The sequence below is a fragment of the Apium graveolens genome, unplaced genomic scaffold (assembly GCF_009905375.1).
Source record: "Apium graveolens cultivar Ventura unplaced genomic scaffold, ASM990537v1 ctg25, whole genome shotgun sequence".
Classification (NCBI taxonomy): domain Eukaryota; kingdom Viridiplantae; phylum Streptophyta; class Magnoliopsida; order Apiales; family Apiaceae; genus Apium; species Apium graveolens.
Genome location: NW_027417693.1, coordinates 155,993 through 174,553, shown reverse-complemented (window position 1 = coordinate 174,553; position 18,561 = coordinate 155,993). Strand labels below are relative to the sequence as shown.

Sequence of the window (18,561 nt, the reverse complement as noted above, 5' to 3'; positions counted from 1 at the left end):
AAGAAAGTGAAGTTAAGAACCAAGGATGGTGAGGAAGTGATATTTAAAGGAAAGAGGCAAGAGAAGAAATTTCTAACGGCTATTGAGGCAAGAAGATTAATACGTCAAGGATGCGAAGTTTATTTGGCTTATGTCGTGGACGTGGAGAAAGAATCTGTAAAGATCGACGATATTCCGGTAGTAAGAGATTTTCCAGACGTGTTTCCTGATGAATTGCCTGGACTACCTCCAGACAGAGAGATCGAGTTTACGATTGACTTGGCTCCTGGTACGGAACCAGTGTCGAAAGCTCCCTATCGCATGGCGCCGGTCGAAATGAAGGAATTGGCAGTTCATTTGCAAGAATTGTTGGACAAAGGAGTAATCCGACCGAGTGTATCCCCGTGGGGCGCACCGGTGTTGTTTGTAAAGAAAAAGGATGGAAGTATGCGATTGTGTATTGATTACCGTGAGCTAAATAAGTTGACGATAAAGAATAAGTACCCTCTACCGCGGATCGATGACTTGTTCGACCAATTGAAGGAGCTTCGTGTTTCTAAAAAATTGATTTAAGATCTGGATATCATCAGTTATAGATCAAAGCGGAAGATATACCCAAGACAGCGTTCCGAACAAGATACGGACACTACGAGTTTTTGGTGATGGCATTTGGCTTGACGAATGCGCCAGCTGCATTTATGGATCTTATGAACAGAGTGTTCAAGCAGTATTTGGACAAGTTCATGATTGTGTTTATTGATGATATACTGATTTACTCCAAGATGGAAGAAGATCATAAGGAGTATTTGAGGATTTCCTTGGAAATTCTGCGAAAAGAGAAGCTGTATGCAAAGTTTTCAAAGTGTGAATTTTGGCTAAAGGAAGTGCAATTTCTTGGTCATGTAGTTAATAAAGAAGTAATTAAAGTGGACCCAGCTAAGATAGAAGCTGTAATGAATTGGGAAAGACCCAAGACTCCGACGGAAGTCAGAAGTTTTCTGGGATTAGCCGGATACTATAGAAGGTTTGTGCAAGATTTCTCAAAGATTGTCGTTCCATTGACAAAGTTGACGAGAAAGAACGAGAAGTTTGTTTGGACAGAAAAGTGTGAGGAAAGTTTCCAAGAATTAAAGAAGAGATTGATAACCGCCCCAGTGTTGGTATTACCTGATGATAAAGGGGAATTTGTAATATTCAGTGATGCTTCATATAAAGGACTTGGATGCATGTTAATGCAACACGGGAAGGTAATAGCATATGCGTCAAGGCAACTCAAGTCGCACGAGCAGAAGTATCCAATACACGATTTGGAATTGGCGGCAATTGTAGATTTGGAGGCATTATTTGTACGGGGAAAAGTGCGAGATTTATACGGACCATAAGAGCTTAAAGTATATCTTTACTCAGAAAGAACTGAATATACGACAAAGACGGTGGTTGGAATTGATCAAAGATTATGATTATGCGATAAACTATCATCCGGGAAAGGCAAATGTGGTAGCTAATGCTTTAAGTCGAAAGGAAAGATTAAATATGTTAACGTCATCGGAAGAATTAATCAAAGACTTTGAAAAGATGGAAATAGAGGTGCAGACTCCAGAATATGGAGGTAAAGCTATTTATGCAATGCTGTTTCAACCTGAAATTTTGGAAAAGATTCGATGTTGTCAAGAGCAAGTGATGAATCGCGAAAAGAATAAGTTGACGGGAGAGGAAATTAAAGCTCAAAGGGATGGAAAAGGGATATACCGTGTTACTCACGTATTTGGATACCTAATGTCGTGGAACTAAAACACGAGATTTTACAAGAAGCGCATAACTCGAGATTTTCAATTCACCCTGGGAGTACGAAGATGTACCAGGATTTGAAAGAAAATTATTGGTGGCCAAACATGAAAAAGGAAATTATGGAATGGATAAGTAAATGTTACATGTGCCGAAGAGTTAAAGCGGAATATCAAAGGCCAAGCGGATTGCTTCAACCACTGGACATACCTGAATGGAAATGGGAACATATCACGATGGATTTCGTGGTAGGATTACCTAAAACCAAGTCAAATCACGATACGATTTGGGTGGTAATCGATCGGTTGACAAAGTCGGCACATTTCTTGCCGATAAACGAAAGGTTTTCATTAGAGAAGTTTGTCAAATTGTATCTGGATAAGATCGTGATGCGTCATGGAGTTCCTGTATCTATCGTGTCTGATAGAGATCCAAGGTTTAATTCGAGATTTTGGCGACAATTTCATGATCATTTGGGAACGAAATTGAAAATGAGTACGGCATATCATCCGCAGACAGACGGACAAAGTAAAAGGATAATTCAGACGATTGAAGACATGTTGCGAACCTGCGCAATAGATTTCAAAGGAAATTGGGACGATTATTTGCCCTTAATTGAGTTTTCCTACAATAACAGTTATCACGCGAGTATTGGCATGCCGCCTTATGAAGCGTTGTATGGAAGAAAGTGTAGATCCCCTACTTATTGGGACGAAGTTGGTGAGCGCAAGTTAATTGGCCCAGAGCTAGTTCAGCAAATGAAGGAAAAGGTTGAAATGATACGAAAGAGATTAATTGCAGCTCAAGACCGACAGGCAAAGTACGCGAATCAAGAACGAAAAGATGAGCAATTTGAAACTGGAGACAAAGTCTTGTTGAAGATATCTCCTTGGAAAGGTTTAACTCGATTTGGAAAGAAAGGAAAGCTGAGTCCAAGGTACATTGGACCATTTGAAGTATTGCGACAAGTTAGGAAAGTGGCGTATGAATTGGCGCTGCCGCCGCAAATGCAATATCTGCACAATGTGTTTCATTTATCTCTCCTGAAGAAGTATAATGCTGATGCGAGCCATGCGATCGAGTTGGAACCAGTGGAAATCCAACCATATTATCCTATATAAAACAACCAGTGCGAATTTTGGATCGAAAAGAAAGGACGCTTAGAAATAAAGTTGTACCTCTAGTTATAGTGTTGTGGAGAAATCCTTTAGTCGAAGAATCGACTTGGGAATTAGAAAGCGAAATGAAAGAAAAGTATCCCCATTTGTTTGCTTAGATTAGATTCTGGGGACAAAATCCCTTTAAGGAGGGTAGATTGTAACGACCGAGAATTTTGCGTCGTAATTAAGAAAATAAAGTATGTGTTATGTGATGAGATTATAATTATGTGACTAAGTGATGATTATTTGTCTTACCTGGATACTAGAGTTAAGGAGCGTGGATAAAAACATTCCAATTTAAAGAGTCAGCTTAGAAGTCGAGCTGTGGTGTCGGGCCGTCAGGTAGAACGGAACCCGTCCTAGTATGAAAATTAAATAATATAAAATGAGAATTGTATGTGAAGTGAATGAATAAAGTATTTCATCCTAAGAGACGTGTTGATTGGCAAAGATAATGAGAAGCGTAATCGAAACGCTGAGCGTCAGGCCGTCAGGCTGAACGTGACCCGGTACGCGTAAAAGAAGATAAAGATTAAAGAGGGATAGATTCTATAATCCGACCTAAGTCGTTTTGTGACTGTATATGTGTGATTGCTTGACTGTATGCATGACTATGTGTTCTGTGTCGATTTTGTGAATTTTAAAGGAATTATGTGATTTAAGTAAAGGTTTAATTAACCTTCGCGCATTTTTATAAAATCATCTGAGAAGGATAAAAACATGGGATTTATTCTGTTATCTTCATAAAGATCCTAGAGATTTTTTAAAAATAATAAGTGAATTTGATTGTTGATCTTTGCATTTTTAAATTGATTTTATGTGGAAAATGTATTTATTAAAGCAAGATTGCAAAATTCATATAAAACCAACCGTTCGCTAAAATTCTTATTATGAGTAATGGATAAAAAGCTAATTTCGAGACCTACGTGTTAAAATTATCATTTTCAATAATCTTCGACTTTCCGAGAGAAAAATATTTTTATTTTGAATTTCGTTGCATTTGAGTAAAAAGAGAAAGAAAGTGCAAGTCAAAAAGGAATTAATGAATTATTAAATTGCCCTTGTTTTGGTGGAGTATAAATTACTCCTTCCTCCCCCATTTTCTTTCTTCTTGCTCCCGTGACCTCATTTTTTTTCTCTTCTCTCTTTTCTCTTCTTCTCTCACTCGAACAACTCTCTCTCGACTCTCTCTTCAATCTCTCTCGGTATACCTCCTTTTTCCTTGATCAAACTCATCAATTTCCCTAATTCTTCTTGCTAAACACTTATGTGTAGGTAGAAGTATGTGCATATGTGTGATTAGGCTTGCATGCCGAAGTGTGTGTGTGTTTTCGGGTTCGGTTTTGAGCCAAGAACCGATGGCTTGCTTGATTAGTTCGTGTTCTGTGATTACTATGCTGAAATCAGATTGCATGTAGTGTTGTTGCATTTCTTTTGTTAAGAAATCGGGGGTTTCGTGGTTGGACACCCTCGAATGAGGGCACCACCGTGATGCCACCGCCACCGGTGATGAACTCCGGTGAACCGGTGGTGAGCTATGATGTTAAAAACTGAGCTCTAGATCCTTAAGATCACTTATTTATGTTTGCATGTGATGTTTTGATTAAAAGGCCGAATGGCCCTTACTATTTTAAGGAATTCAAGTTGATTGTATTGAAATGCATGAGTTATTGATTTGATGTTGAAATATAGGTTGATTTGTGATTCAAGGATTAAGAATATCAAGTTGCATGTTTGTTTTTGAAAAAGGCCGAATGGTTTTAATCTTTAAAGTTGTTTGATTAGAGTTAACTTGCTTAAAAATGATGATGGATTGTTATTAGATTAAAAATGAATGAAATTGTTGTTACATGCTAAGTCTAAGTTCGAATTTTTGTGTTAACAAGAAAGGAAATTGAATTGTGTGAGATAATCTTGGTAAACACTAAGTTTGTATGGTTTAAAAGTGATTGCATGATAGTTTTAAAGGAGATCAATAAGTGCATGCTAGTGATTAGTCTTTGAGTTGAAAACTATGTTTTGCCGAATAAAAATAAGATAAAAAGGGGATTAATTATTGATTAAGTCAATACATGTTGGTTGAATGAGTTAATTGATGCATGATTTGATGTTTAAGTGAATAGAATGATCTAGTTAAAAACTAAGATAAGTGGGAAATGTGATGTATTGCCTTGCATGTTAAAATCCATTCTTGAATGTTGATTTATGGAAAAACTCGAATGGATTCTTAGGAATAAAAAGGTGAAATTAAATGGATTAAATTGCTAAGTGAGATTTTGATTGCATGACAAAGATTAAATAATGTTGTGTTCGAACTTTAATAATTAAACAAAAGTGTTGATTTCGACCCTTAATGAAAGTAGGATTCAGATTTTTGGTTAAAAAGGGATGAAAGTGCTAAATGATCCTTGTGAATTGCATTAGTTGTGTTTGTTTATATGAGGTTGAAATTGAATATATGTGGATGCGTTTTGTATGTGTGGTTCGAATTAAGGAACAAAAGAAAAGGAAACTGAGATGATTGATATAAGTGATGGTTATGAATGTAAATGTTTGGTTGTGAATAGGTCTTGTAAAAGAGTCGTGTTAGTTTGATTTTTGAAATAGCCAAGGTCAAGCGAATACGCTTTGATTGTTAAGTATATAAGGATATAAAAGCTACGAGAAAGGAATATGCTATGTGCTATGTGCTATGTGCTTATATGTATAAGCTATATTCGTATACTCGAGTCAAAGATATAATCGAGTTATCGTATAGAGTGATCGTTCCGGGAACGAGAGTTGAGAATCTGATTAAGATTTTGGTTTTATTGTAGATTCGGAGCGTGAGGGCATTCAGGCTAGGAAAGGAAAGGATTTACTAGGTGGCAGTAGTTCAACCCTCAGGAAAGCAAATTCAGGCAAGTAACTCTGATTACTTGTGTGAGCGATTATAAAGAGAATGTTGTTCATACCATGTAGAGTATTGAACTGTTAAAATGTGAAACCTTTGCTTTATGAAACCCTGATATTGATTTGAAGAACCCTTGTTCTTAATAACCTGTTATTGATAATCCTATTGATTTCACCCTTTGATAATTTGTCTTTCTGTTCAAGTTACCCATAATGCCATGAATCATATTGAACCTATTGATTATCTTGGTTAACCCTGTTTAATGATATTCTATTTCTCTTGATCACCCTATTGATCCCTAAATCAATGTCTATCCTTCTAATTTGGTGCCTTGTTATCCTTGACACAGAATTCTTGTGAATTGTTCCTTGCGTATCTTTGATTCACTCCCTGAACCTTGTTTCTTTAAAATCTGATTTAAGAATGAGTTTCGACTTGAAAGAGTCTGAATGATTTCAAATGCTTGGTAATGATAAAAAAATGGATTTTAGAAAACCTATTTGTTTTTCCAACTCAAGGTTTTCCAAATGAATTCCTGATGGATTGGATTGAGACGTAAGAGGCTAGTGGGACTAGTCCAGTCATGGTAAGAAGCTAGTGGGACTAGTCCAATTTAAGGCTGAAATTATGTTGATTGGTACCTTAAAGACCGGAATGGAGGTCGATACGGGCTGATCACCCGTATATAATGAAATGGAAAGATAAAGTGATCCAATCAAGGGTTCTAATTGATTATTTAAAAAGGGAACTAAAACTTTCATTCAATAAATTAATTTTTGGAAATGAAAATGGTTTATATTGCTTTGAAAAGAGTTGATTATGTTATTATGGAGCTTAAAGCTCGAGAACCCTGATTCTTGAAATTGTTGATCATATGGTTGATTCTATCTTGAAATACTGATGCTTTCCTCTATCGAAAGATCTATTTTGATCCTATAATGATTTGTGATGAATATCGGCTTTCGTCCTGCTTCGAGCCTTGTTCCTTGAAAGCCCCTACTATTCTTCAGATACCTTTCCTTATTCCAAAAAAAAATGGAAATCTGCCACCTAGATTAATTGAAGTAGAATGCCCTAGTTTGTTCAAGTATATTGTGATTTGATATTGTAGAACTGCTATATAGTTATTTGCTGAGTTTTATACTCATTTGATTTGTCTTAATCTAACCATGGCAGTTAAGCAAGAAGATGGCCAGACTTAGGCGCACTGCTCGTAAGAGCGTACCTGGTGGTCCCTACCGTGTTGAGGGCTTTCGGTTGCCAGAGCAGGTAGTGGTGTTTATGAGTGAGCTCGCGCCTAGAAAGTGGTGTATAAGGATACAATGGGTTATCTGTCGGTTCCCAGCCGAAATCGATATTGTTTATTTAATAATATATTGGGTTTGTAAGTTATATTTTATGATTGGTAGTTATAATCTTGTCTCATACTTTATCCTGTTGATCCTGTTAGTAGTTAATCGGGGTTTATGCATATTTAATTATTAGATTAGAGGTGTGTGAGTCCTCATTTCCTAACCCGAGATTGAGGGCATCACATCTGTGATTATATGTCACAATTACATGAATAAGATAAAGTAGAGCTCAACTCTTAAAAAGAGATACCATGTTAAAAATGATAATTTCGTATCAAGATTTAAAATAAAAAATAATTCATAGCTGCACACATTATGTCCTTATATATCATAATTACATGAACACGATGAAGTAAAGCTCAACTCTTAGAGAGGGAAAATAACAGAAGAATATTCTCAATTTACAGTCATGCATTGTCTTAATCTTTATCCTCTAACTCTAATACGATATTGTTCATCAAAGGTGAGAAAGAAAACCGAATAACTTGTGTGAATGTAGAGTCGTGACATGAATTAACACTATCCTAAAATTGAATTTGCCTTGCTACGTACACACGGCCTATTAGCAATCAACCTACAGGATTACACGACCTCTATTAATTCAGTGTAGTACAAAGAAATACATTGAAATTACTCTTAATCATTTCCCAAAAACATTCATATATTTATATGATAGTACTTGAGAGAATATAATTTTTTGTGTTCAAAATTGAGGAAAGAGACCTCCTTTTATATGAGTGAAACTAATAACTCCAAGGATAGTCAAAAGTCATAGGTCACTATTGATAATGGGAGGTGAAATGTAAAAGGTCTTTGAATGAAGAGTATCAAAATGAAAGGTTTTAAAAACAAAAGTATTAAAAATAAAAGTCTTAAAACCAAAATACTCATACATTATTTTATTTTGAAGCAAACATATTTTTGAAATAATATTTATATTAATTCTAACATTCCCCACATGATTCAAAAGAAAAATAAATTGAGTAATTTAATGGGCAATGGTAGTCGGTTTCTTCAGCATCATTATCTTGTGGACTTGAATTGATACACAGTAAATACAAACATCCCTCACAACCATGTAAGGTAGAAAGTTCTTGAACGTCTCATGGTAGTTAGTGAGAATATATTTGCGCACTTAAACCTTTCTCAAATCAAGAAGCGATTTCGCATCATTTTATAAAAATGCCCCACGTTGTACCTGAATTTTCGTGAATGCTCCATAGGTCCTTCTCTTAAAGAACTCTCATAGGGGGTTGGGCGTAACCCCCACATTCACATAGATTAGTTCATCAAATTTGTATTCACGAGGGTATGAACTTATTAAGAGCATTAGCTCATCCTTACATATATGACAATAATAAAAATACTAAATCACTTTGTTAGTAAGGTTGGGAGTAGTATACATAAACATTAGTTCTTTTGTGATTTCGTTTGACCCATTGAACTTAGACAAGTCTAATATTGAATTCACAATTCACTCCACAATATGATTTAAACCCATTCATAGTGCTGACTCCAATACTAATTTTCTACAAAGGCCTTTGATGAGAGGATCCGTAATACTCCTCTCTGATTTTACATACTCGAGTGATATCACATTATTTCTGATCAGACTTTGAACTATAGCATGCCTCAAGCGAATATGTCTTTTTTTCCCATCGTATAATTGATTATTAGCTAGTCCCATTGCAGCTTGTGAGTCCCAATGCATTGAAGTTGATGGAGCTAGCTTCCCCCATAATGGAATATCATCAAGTAAACATCTTAGCCATTCGGCTTCTTATCTGCCAACTTTAGCGCAATAAACTCAAATTCTTGTGTGGATTTAGCATAACAAGTTTGTTTTGAATATTTTCAAGATATAGTAGCTCCAGAAAGAGTAAAGTTATAACCACTAGTAGACTGAATCTCATAATTGTCTAACACCTAATTTACATCACAATATCCTTCTAAAACATACGGAGTTCTTTGATAATTTAAACCCCAGTTGATAGTGTCTTTTAAGTACTTCAACAATCTAATTAAAGCATCCCAATGATCACGATTAAGATTGTGAGTGTATCTACTCGGTCTACTAACAATATACACTATATCAGGCTTGATATAGTTCATTAAGAACATTACGATTCTAGTTATCTTGGCATATTTTTCCTAGAAAAACACTAATGCCTTTATTCTGTTTCAAATGAATACTAGGATCATATGAAGTTTTCACAGAGGTAAAATCAAATTGATTAATTTTTTTAAAATTTTCTCAATATAATGAGACTGATTTAATATTAACCCATATGAATTCCTAGTAATCTTTATGCCAAGAATCACATCTGTTTCTCCTAAATCCTTCATATCAAAATATGAGCTTAGGAAAGCTTTGCTTGTATATACTACATCAATTTTGGTACCAAAAATTAACATATCCACACATTGACATATGATCAAACAATCAAATTGATTAAATTTGGAATAAACACATGCATCTGAACCATTTACCTGAAAGTCATTAGAGGTGATTGTTTGATGTAAATTTTTCATACCAGTCTTTCGGAGCTTATTTAAGACCATATAATGATCTTATAAGCCGGCATACCTTGTCTTCATATCCAGGGACAACACATCCCTCTGGTTGTTTCATGTATATCTCATTATTTATATATCCATTTAAAAAGGCAGTCTTCATATCCATTTGATGCACAATAAGATTATGAATAGATGCAAGAGTTATTAAGACTCTTATGGTGGAAATATTGGTCACGGGGATGAAGTATCAAATAAATCTACCCTTTTTATGTCCATCACCCACTAGCCTGGCTTGGTATTTTTCAATTGATCCATCAAGATTATATTTCTTTATGAAAATCCACTTGTTTCCCAGTTCTTTACAATCTTTAGGAAGATCACATAAACCCAAGTGTTATTATTCATAAAGAACTATATTTCATTATTTATGGCTTCTAGCCAAAAATTGGAGTCAATTGATCTCATGGCCTCCTCATAGGTATTAGGGTCATCTTCAAGAATGATAGCATTTATTTCATCATCACCATAATGCACCACCATTAAAACCGACAAAAATACCATCAACAGTCTTGGGCCCAATTTTACTTCTTTGAAAATTTGGGAGCCCTATTTTTTCCAAACACTCCTACAATTTGAGGTAACTCAAGTTGGGATTAAAAACCTTCCATAATTCATAAGGAGTTTTATCTAATTTTTTTATGCGGCACACGGTTAAGCACATAACAAGCATAAATAATAGCTTCACCCCACATATTAATGGGCATTCTTGAACTAATAAGCATATCATTCTATTTTTAAGAGTTCTATTTTTACGTTCCGCTATTCCATTTTGTTCAGGCATATATGATGTTGTAACATCATGAATAATCCAATTAAGTTCACAAAATCTCTTTAGAGTTGTTCCATCGTATTCTCCGCCCCTATATGATCTTAACCTTTTAATTTTTATATTTAACCGATTCTCAAATTTAGCCTTATAAATAAGAAATTTTTCTTCAGCCTCATCTTTCGAACTCAACAAGTAAAACTTTGGTGTATCGAGAAAAATCATCCACAAAAGTGATATAATAATGTTTACCTCCTCTACTCATAGTGTTCTTAAAGTCACCTAAATCACTGTGAATCAATTCAAGAAATGCTGATGACGGATTTCCACTTAATTAAAGGCCTTTTTAGGGTGTTTTGCTACAATACATACTTCACATTTATTAAAAGATGTATTGTTGAATTCAACTATTAAACTAAGTTGCTGAAACCTTTTGATAGAAGCAACATTGATGTTACCTAGTCTAGCATGCCATAAAGTAACAAATTCGACAATATAAGCAGAAACAGTAGCAATTTTATTCTCAGTCAAAATATCAAGTACAAATAGTCCTCCATTACAAAATCTTTGCCCACTGTTTTTAGTAAGAACAAGTTTATCATATTCAATAGTCAATTTAATACCAGCTTTTTTCAATTTGCCCACTGTTTTTTAGTAAGAACAAGCTTATCAATAAAAATTTGTATAAATGTTGACTTAAAGCTAAAAATACGGCTTAAAATCACAAGTTGATAAGATGTAACTTATAAATTAACAAATTTATAAATATTGACTTAAATTAATTCTATTGTATTTTTATTGTCATCACTAATAATACAACTTATAAATTATATTACGATAATATTCTAACTCATTTCCATAAAAACAAAATAGAGCTCCGCTAAATAATCTTTGAATGACAAGGATGAAATATGTCATCGGTATTTAAAATCAAGCATAACTCAACTGTTCACCAGTTGTGCGCAATAATTATAAAATAAGGGGGCTGTTTCAAATTTTACTTTAGTAGTTACTAGACATTGTTCAATAAAATTATTTTTATGTATCATTGTATCATTTTATACATTAAACACATTGATATTCCCGACCAATCTAACAACAGAATTACAGAAGGGGTTGAATGAAATTCTGGTTTCTTTTTGGAAATTTAAAACTTCTTACGAATATATATAACAGTGTTTGAATAAGTTAGTCGCAGATAAGAAATATTCAAGTATTCAAAGACAAAGTAAATACACAAGGGTGTTTAATAAAACTTTCTGGTGGATTTATACTTCCACTAGAGATATATATAAATGTAGAAGATCTTTGTGATGCAAAAACACACAGCTGCTGAACTTGAGAGTTCTAAAGGATACAACTTACAAATGCTCTCTAGTTCTTGCTTGTGTTGACTGTGTCGATCGATATTAAGTCTTTACTGCACTTGGTTTATATATCACCAAGTTACATGTGTAATATGACAAAACATAAATCTATTGTTTAGGTCTAATCACATGTTTCTTCATTTCTCTGTCCCATGCAATCCAGATAGATATAGCATCTTTGAATGTCCCTGTTTTGCATGAAAATGTAAATGCTTCTTGATCTTCATAACCCTAATTATAGGTTGCCGCATTCCTTTTGTATACAATCAACCCATGTGACTGTCAAGTCGCTTTCAACTGCTATTTAAATGTGATGTTCCTTGAGACTTGAGCATTATCCGTTGAGTCTGTTATGGATCATCCGTTGAGAGCTTTGCAGATTATCCGTTGATAGTATTTCCTTAGTAGTTGATACCCTTTCACTTATGCAGAAGTACAAGGTATCATCTATTTATAATTAGCCAACATGTTTTGCATATCTTACTGGTAGTCAACATGACTTGAAATGTCTAACAATTTCTAAACGTCTAAGATATTATAGTATACATGAATGAGCTACATACTTGTTTAATACAGGCTACTCCATCAAAAGATGGTTACACAAATCATTTAACTTAACTTAGAGTGGATTGTTAAGTTATCATCAAGTTTACATCATATTCATAACACACATGTATCTGTGCACATACAAGTTAGGGTTCTTTTAAGAAAAAAATATTTTCATTCTTTGGAACAAGGGTAAGGCTGCGTACGGTATACCCTCCTCAAACACTGTCCTCTACGGTATTTACTGGGTACAGTTGATTGATTATTTGATTGACTAAGTCACTTTGCTCGGGAAAAAAATATTACAAGTGATTAAAAAGAACAAAATTAATATTTAACAATCACATTTTGAATCTGAAATTAAATTTTGGATCACTGGATTAACATACCTAACATAATTAGATACGCACAAAAAGTTCATTGGGTCGGGTTTTATCCGGACTTTAAAAAATCCGATTTTTTTCAAAACGGACCGGCCCCGAGTTTTAAAAAAATTTGGGTCGGACCGGGCCTACTGAGAAATATAAGGCTCGTTTTAGACTCGCGGACCGGGCCGGATCGGGCCGAACCGAGCTTTATTCGGGTTTTTTTATTTATATATTAAAAATTATTTTTATATTTTATAACTCGAATTATGAGCAGTTTAAATATCATAGAGAATAATATCTTGATATATCAGATATAGTAGTTTAGACACCAAAATAAACAATTATTTTTTAATATAACATATATAATTATGTACAACAACTTGTATTATGCAAAATCCGTATGGCAGCTAGTTATCAGTATCAAACACAAGCAAGCTTGGTAGTTTTTATTTCTCTCTAGGCATTCTTGATACACTAAACTGCCTAATTCATATATTTTGTATAGTCACAAACAATATAATTTAGAGTTGGGTTCAGTGGAGATCAGTATTATTTTGAGACCTGGAGACCTATATAACTACAATTACATTTTTGTCAGATTGTGGGGTACAGATGAGTGAGAGACATGATTAATATTACTTAGGTAAAAAATGTAATGTAACATGTATATAAATATTATGTTAAAAATATATTAAAAAAATAGAGTGCTGAACTTTGTAAATATAGTGAAGTAGTTTAAATTGTAAAATGATTAAAATCATACGTGAAAATTTTATTTAAAAAAATAGAGTGCTGAACTTTGTAAATATAGTGAAGTAGTTTAAATTGTAAAATGATTAAAATCATACGTGAAAATTTTATTTAAAAAAATAGAGTGCAGAGCATATCGTACAACTTTATAAATATAGTGTAACTTCAAATTATAAAATTTAATACATTTAATTGCAAATAAAAAATATAATGCAACCTGCAGAATAAAATATTATGTGAAAAAATATATTAAAAAATAATGTGCAGAACATATTGTAGAACTTTATAAATATAATGTAGTAATTAAAATTACAAAATATAATACTTTTAAACCTAAATAAAAAACATAATACAACCAGAATAAAATATTATGTGAAAAAAATATATTAAAAAAATGAAAGAAAGAACATAGTGCAAAATTTTATAATTAGAGTGTAGTACTTAACATTATAAAATTTAGTACTTTAAATCTAAATAAAAAATATAATGCAACTTGCAAAATCAAATATTATGTTAAAAATATATTAGAAAAAATATAGTGCAGAACTTAGTGTAGAATTTTTTTATAAATAAAATGTAGTACTTTAAAATCTAAATAAAAAATATATAATTTAACATGCAGAACACATATATGTGAAAAATATATTTAAAAATAGAGTTTTAATGCATAACTTAGTCTAATAAAAATTATAATGCAATATATTTGATGTGGAGTAAATGACAATAAAAGTATTTATACATAAATAAAAACTTAGTACTTTTAATCCTAAATAAAAAAAATATAATGCAATCTGCAGAATAAAATATTATGTGAAAAAAACTATTAAAAAATAATAATGCAAAATAAATCGTAGAACTTTATAAATATAGTGGAGTACTTAAAATTATAACATGTAGTACTTTTGAACCTAAATAAAAAATATAATGCAAGAATAAAATATTATGTGAAATATTTAAAAAAATAGAGTGCAAAATATATTGTAGATTTTTTATATATAAAGTGTAGTACTTTATATTCTAAATAAAAAATATAATTTAAAATAAACAAATAATATTTGAAAATTATATTCAAAAATAGAGTTCTAATGCATAATTTAGCTTAATAAAAGTTATAGCGTAATATATTTGAGTAAGGAAAAATAAACTACTTGATCTATGTAAAGTAATACACTTGTAATGTAATATGACTCAGTCCATTTCATCCCTATAAACAGGACTCCAAGTCTCCAAATAAAACACGGACTCCACTGAAATTTTGTCATATAATCTAAATTATAAATTTAAATAAGATGTCATTTGCAATTTATAATAATTTACAACTAACTTAGTAATTATCTTTAATACTTTTTATTTTGGTGAAGAAAACATAAAATATTAACAAAATAAATAAAATCTTAACAAAATAAATCGGCAAATAATCATATATACCTTATTGCTTCTAATATTATAATATATTTTTTTAAAAATTTATCAAAAATTATATGTTCAAATTTTCTATAAAAATTTCAATTTTTTAATCAAACTTTTCAAAACGGCCGAGCTTTTATCCGGGTCGAACCAATTTTTTATCCGGGTTTTTTTAGATCCGGGCTTTGTTAAATCTGGGCCTTTATCCGGATTTCTCGGGTTTCGGTCCGGACCAAATTTTTGATAAAAAAGGAGGTCCATTTAAAGCCCACAGACCGGGCTGAATTGAGCCGGATTTTTTTCCCGAATCAAACTTTTCGGATTTTTTTCGGATCGGATCGGATTTGAAATCTCTAAACATAATAACAATGTAAACTATTTATATTGGAGAATGTCAAAGAAATCAAACGAGCGATTTCATATGCTAATTTTATTTTAAAAGAAAATAAGAAATCAAAGAAATTACAATAAGATGGATTGGGATGTAAAAAGTTAACATCTCAAAATAGGGCACCAAACTTATTTGGTAGCATCAATTATCAAAATATTATTATTTTTTTTTAAAATATTATACAACTTTTTGAATATCTACTTGTAAGTCCAAAGTATGCATAAATTGCAATAATTATGAGTTGATATTTAAACACACATCAAATTGGGATCACATAAACACGCATCAAATTGGGATCACATGGGGTTCATATATGAAATAAAAAAGGTAAATTAATGAAGAACTTGAACAACCTTTAAGTTGTCCAAAATGTTCATAGATATGTACCCCATCAGTGATATGATATTGCTGCTTATATTTTACTACATTTCAAAGGGCAGGTACCATAAAGGATTCAAGAATCATCAACTGTGCACCTGAAACAATCAATTGCAACATATATATTAGCTGGTTAAGAAATAGAGTGCTTCCTGACCGACCTATTTCCGACCAACAAGTCGACAACTGTCAGGGGTCAAAAAATTTCCACAGGAATTAACTCTGTTTTTGTAGTGATATATATCATGTCCAATTAAAGATGTCTACATGTTTAAAGTTACTATAATCCTACAAATGGGTAATGGAAAAAAACTAGGGAAACAGAAAACTGATCATCTCCTCTCTACTAATTCAATTCAGGAACTAAACTCACACCAAGAATCACAGAAAATCAGATACCCTTGTCAAGCACGACACGAAACTACAAGACTAACATGATTTTGGAGGACGGTGGTCGCACATAAACAAATGAGTTGGCAGATAATGACCTTGTTATCTATTGCAGGCTAAGTTTTGCCCAGCTTATCTTTTCAGAACTTAAAAACATACTCAAAAGAGTGTTACTAGAAACTCGTGAATATTCCACATCGAAAGAACTTGAAACAAATACTCTGTATATTAACAAGGTGTGCAAGCCTTTTGCTCACGACGTTACTTGAACAGGATCTGTTCTATAGTAATCGTACCTCTGTATTCTTGATTTCTAAGGAGACAGGTGACCAAGTCTGGTGGATGAATAATGACTGCAGGATCAGAGCAGTGATTAACAGCACTGCATGGTCAGTGCACCATTCAGAGCCGTAGAGGATCGTTCCCAGCTTGGTTCTCCTGGCTGGTGGTCTTGCAGTTGTCTGACAGACCTCTAAACCTTTTTTTTCGTGATGTTGCTCAGAAATTTTCAACCTGCCAAGTATTTTCTTTTCACAATTTATGGTCTGCCACACATATGATCGAATGAACTATTGGGATGAGTCAAAATTTCTGAAGAAAAAATACTTACCTTTCTATAGCTGAGACAAGTTGCAAAAGGAATCAAGGCTGATTGGCACGGACACATTATCACGAAGAAGTTGTTTCAAATGTCTCTGCAAAGTGTTTGCAGGTATCCAAGAATGATTTTCAACTGTTATCTTATTGGTTAATTAATGAAGTATGCGATAATAACTTTACTGTTATCGGTTTCTTAATGAAGTATGTGACAGTAATTCATATTTATGCTTTGTATAATTGTATATAGGGTAGCTAAACAGTTAGAAGACAGCAGTTATTATCAACAATGCACCATTTTGTACCTCAAGTCGACAGATTTCTTACGATTGCATAAAAATATCCAATCCTACATAATACACTGGGAAAAGGAGAAAAACCGGGGAAATAGATTAACTGATCATGGAAATAAGAGATACTTTTCAAGCACATCCAAGCAAGACATGTTACATTGTTAGTACCAGCTAGTGAAACTTTGTGGAAGCTTCGATTGACCTTTGGGAAGTAAATTACAGATTGTTGAAGTTAAAATGAGAGAATTTGTTATACCACCAGAATTCCTGGAATTTCTTTGGAACTCAGCTTGCAAATATATAATTTAACCAAGATGGTCAAAACAGCAAACACAATTTGGAAGCATGTCTGGTCATTTCCCATGACTTCTATTAATTAATTCGGAGTTCGTATCGGAAAAGGTAAAGATAATTAGCATAAAATAATGCAGCAAAGAAATTTATTGCGTTCTTTCCCGGTCTACTTGGCACAACCTGGCAGAGCAAAGCCTTTTCTATTGAAGACCTGCTGAAGCTTGATTTTCAGACCACTCCGTTTTACATTTTATGACAGTCTCCTCGTTTCGCTTCCACGCTTTAAAACATCTACACAGATAACCTGCACTCTAAACTATTTCTTCTTATATTTAAATAGCACTAAAAGAGCATATACTGCAAAGTGCAAGCGAGCACTTGATTTAATCCATGTTAGCGCAGTAACCCACGTCGAAACTATCTAATCCATGTTAGTGCAGTAACCCAACCTTACAGAACTCTTAAACTAGTTTAAAATTAAGATAATTATACATGATGTAATCACAAAAGTTGCAATTATTTTTTTTAAAAGAAATTAAAAAAATAGAAGCGTAAAAGTATAACCATGTTCATCTAGGTAATCAACAAAGTTAGAACAGCAGATTATGGACTGCAATTAATAGTTCGTGAATCAGTACTATGAACTTGAAAATAAATCAATAATGAAGATCTTAAAAGCCAGGACGTTTTAGTTCAAGAGGCAGACTGTGTTTTGCAACAAGGTTAATTTCATCCCTAATCGAAGTCGACAGAGAATATCTAATTTAAGTGTTGTATAAAAGCAGAGCTGGCCTATTGTTTAAAGCATACCTTTCTCGGCCTTTTGGCTAAGATCAAGTGTAGTATCTGTTCTTATCAGTTTAATATCTGATATGTGAGTCATTGGCTCACACGATATTAAATTAATTTTTTAAGGGGGAAGATCCTTCACAATAGCTTGCTATTGGGTTCTTCATGAGTCGCCCAAGTGTTGCACTACTGCTTAGGCCTGGCTCACCCCACCAAAACATAGTTCAATGTGTATTAATGACAATTAGCCTTAAAATTATGTTCTAATACAGTTGATTAAAAATCTTGGGGAGATAATAACATCTTGTTTTTAGTGACTGAGCACGGTTGTGTAATACCAAACAAATTATGGAATACCTGTGAAACTTTTTAGCTTGGGGTGAATAGTCTGCTTTTCAACACTCTTGAGGAATAAAAAGATGCCATCACTCTTTATAATTATATCGCTCCTGCATCAATTCTGTCACCGATGAATTGTA

At 33.1% G+C, this 18,561-nt stretch overlaps 1 long non-coding RNA gene and 2 other non-coding genes across 3 annotated transcripts in view; 2 read left to right on the top strand and 1 right to left on the bottom strand.

Annotated features, from left to right (window-relative positions):
- Window positions 1–15,489: 15,489 nt before the first annotated feature.
- Window positions 15,490–18,561, bottom strand: part of LOC141700539 (uncharacterized) — a 45,243-nt gene continuing 42,171 nt past the window's right edge. Inside the window, exons 16-19 of the long non-coding RNA XR_012566404.1 lie at window positions 18,440–18,542; window positions 16,720–16,804; window positions 16,406–16,622; window positions 15,490–15,817 (exon numbers count right to left, since the gene is read on the bottom strand). This is a non-coding gene — a long non-coding RNA (uncharacterized LOC141700539). The remainder of the gene's footprint in view (window positions 15,818–16,405; window positions 16,623–16,719; window positions 16,805–18,439; window positions 18,543–18,561) is intronic.
- LOC141700560 (small nucleolar RNA U3) lies at window positions 16,365–16,580 on the top strand. The gene has a single exon (XR_012566420.1). It is a non-coding gene; the product is annotated as a small nucleolar RNA U3 (small nucleolar RNA).
- Window positions 18,100–18,295, top strand: LOC141700552 (U2 spliceosomal RNA). Its single transcript, XR_012566412.1, has one exon. It is a non-coding gene; the product is annotated as a U2 spliceosomal RNA (small nuclear RNA).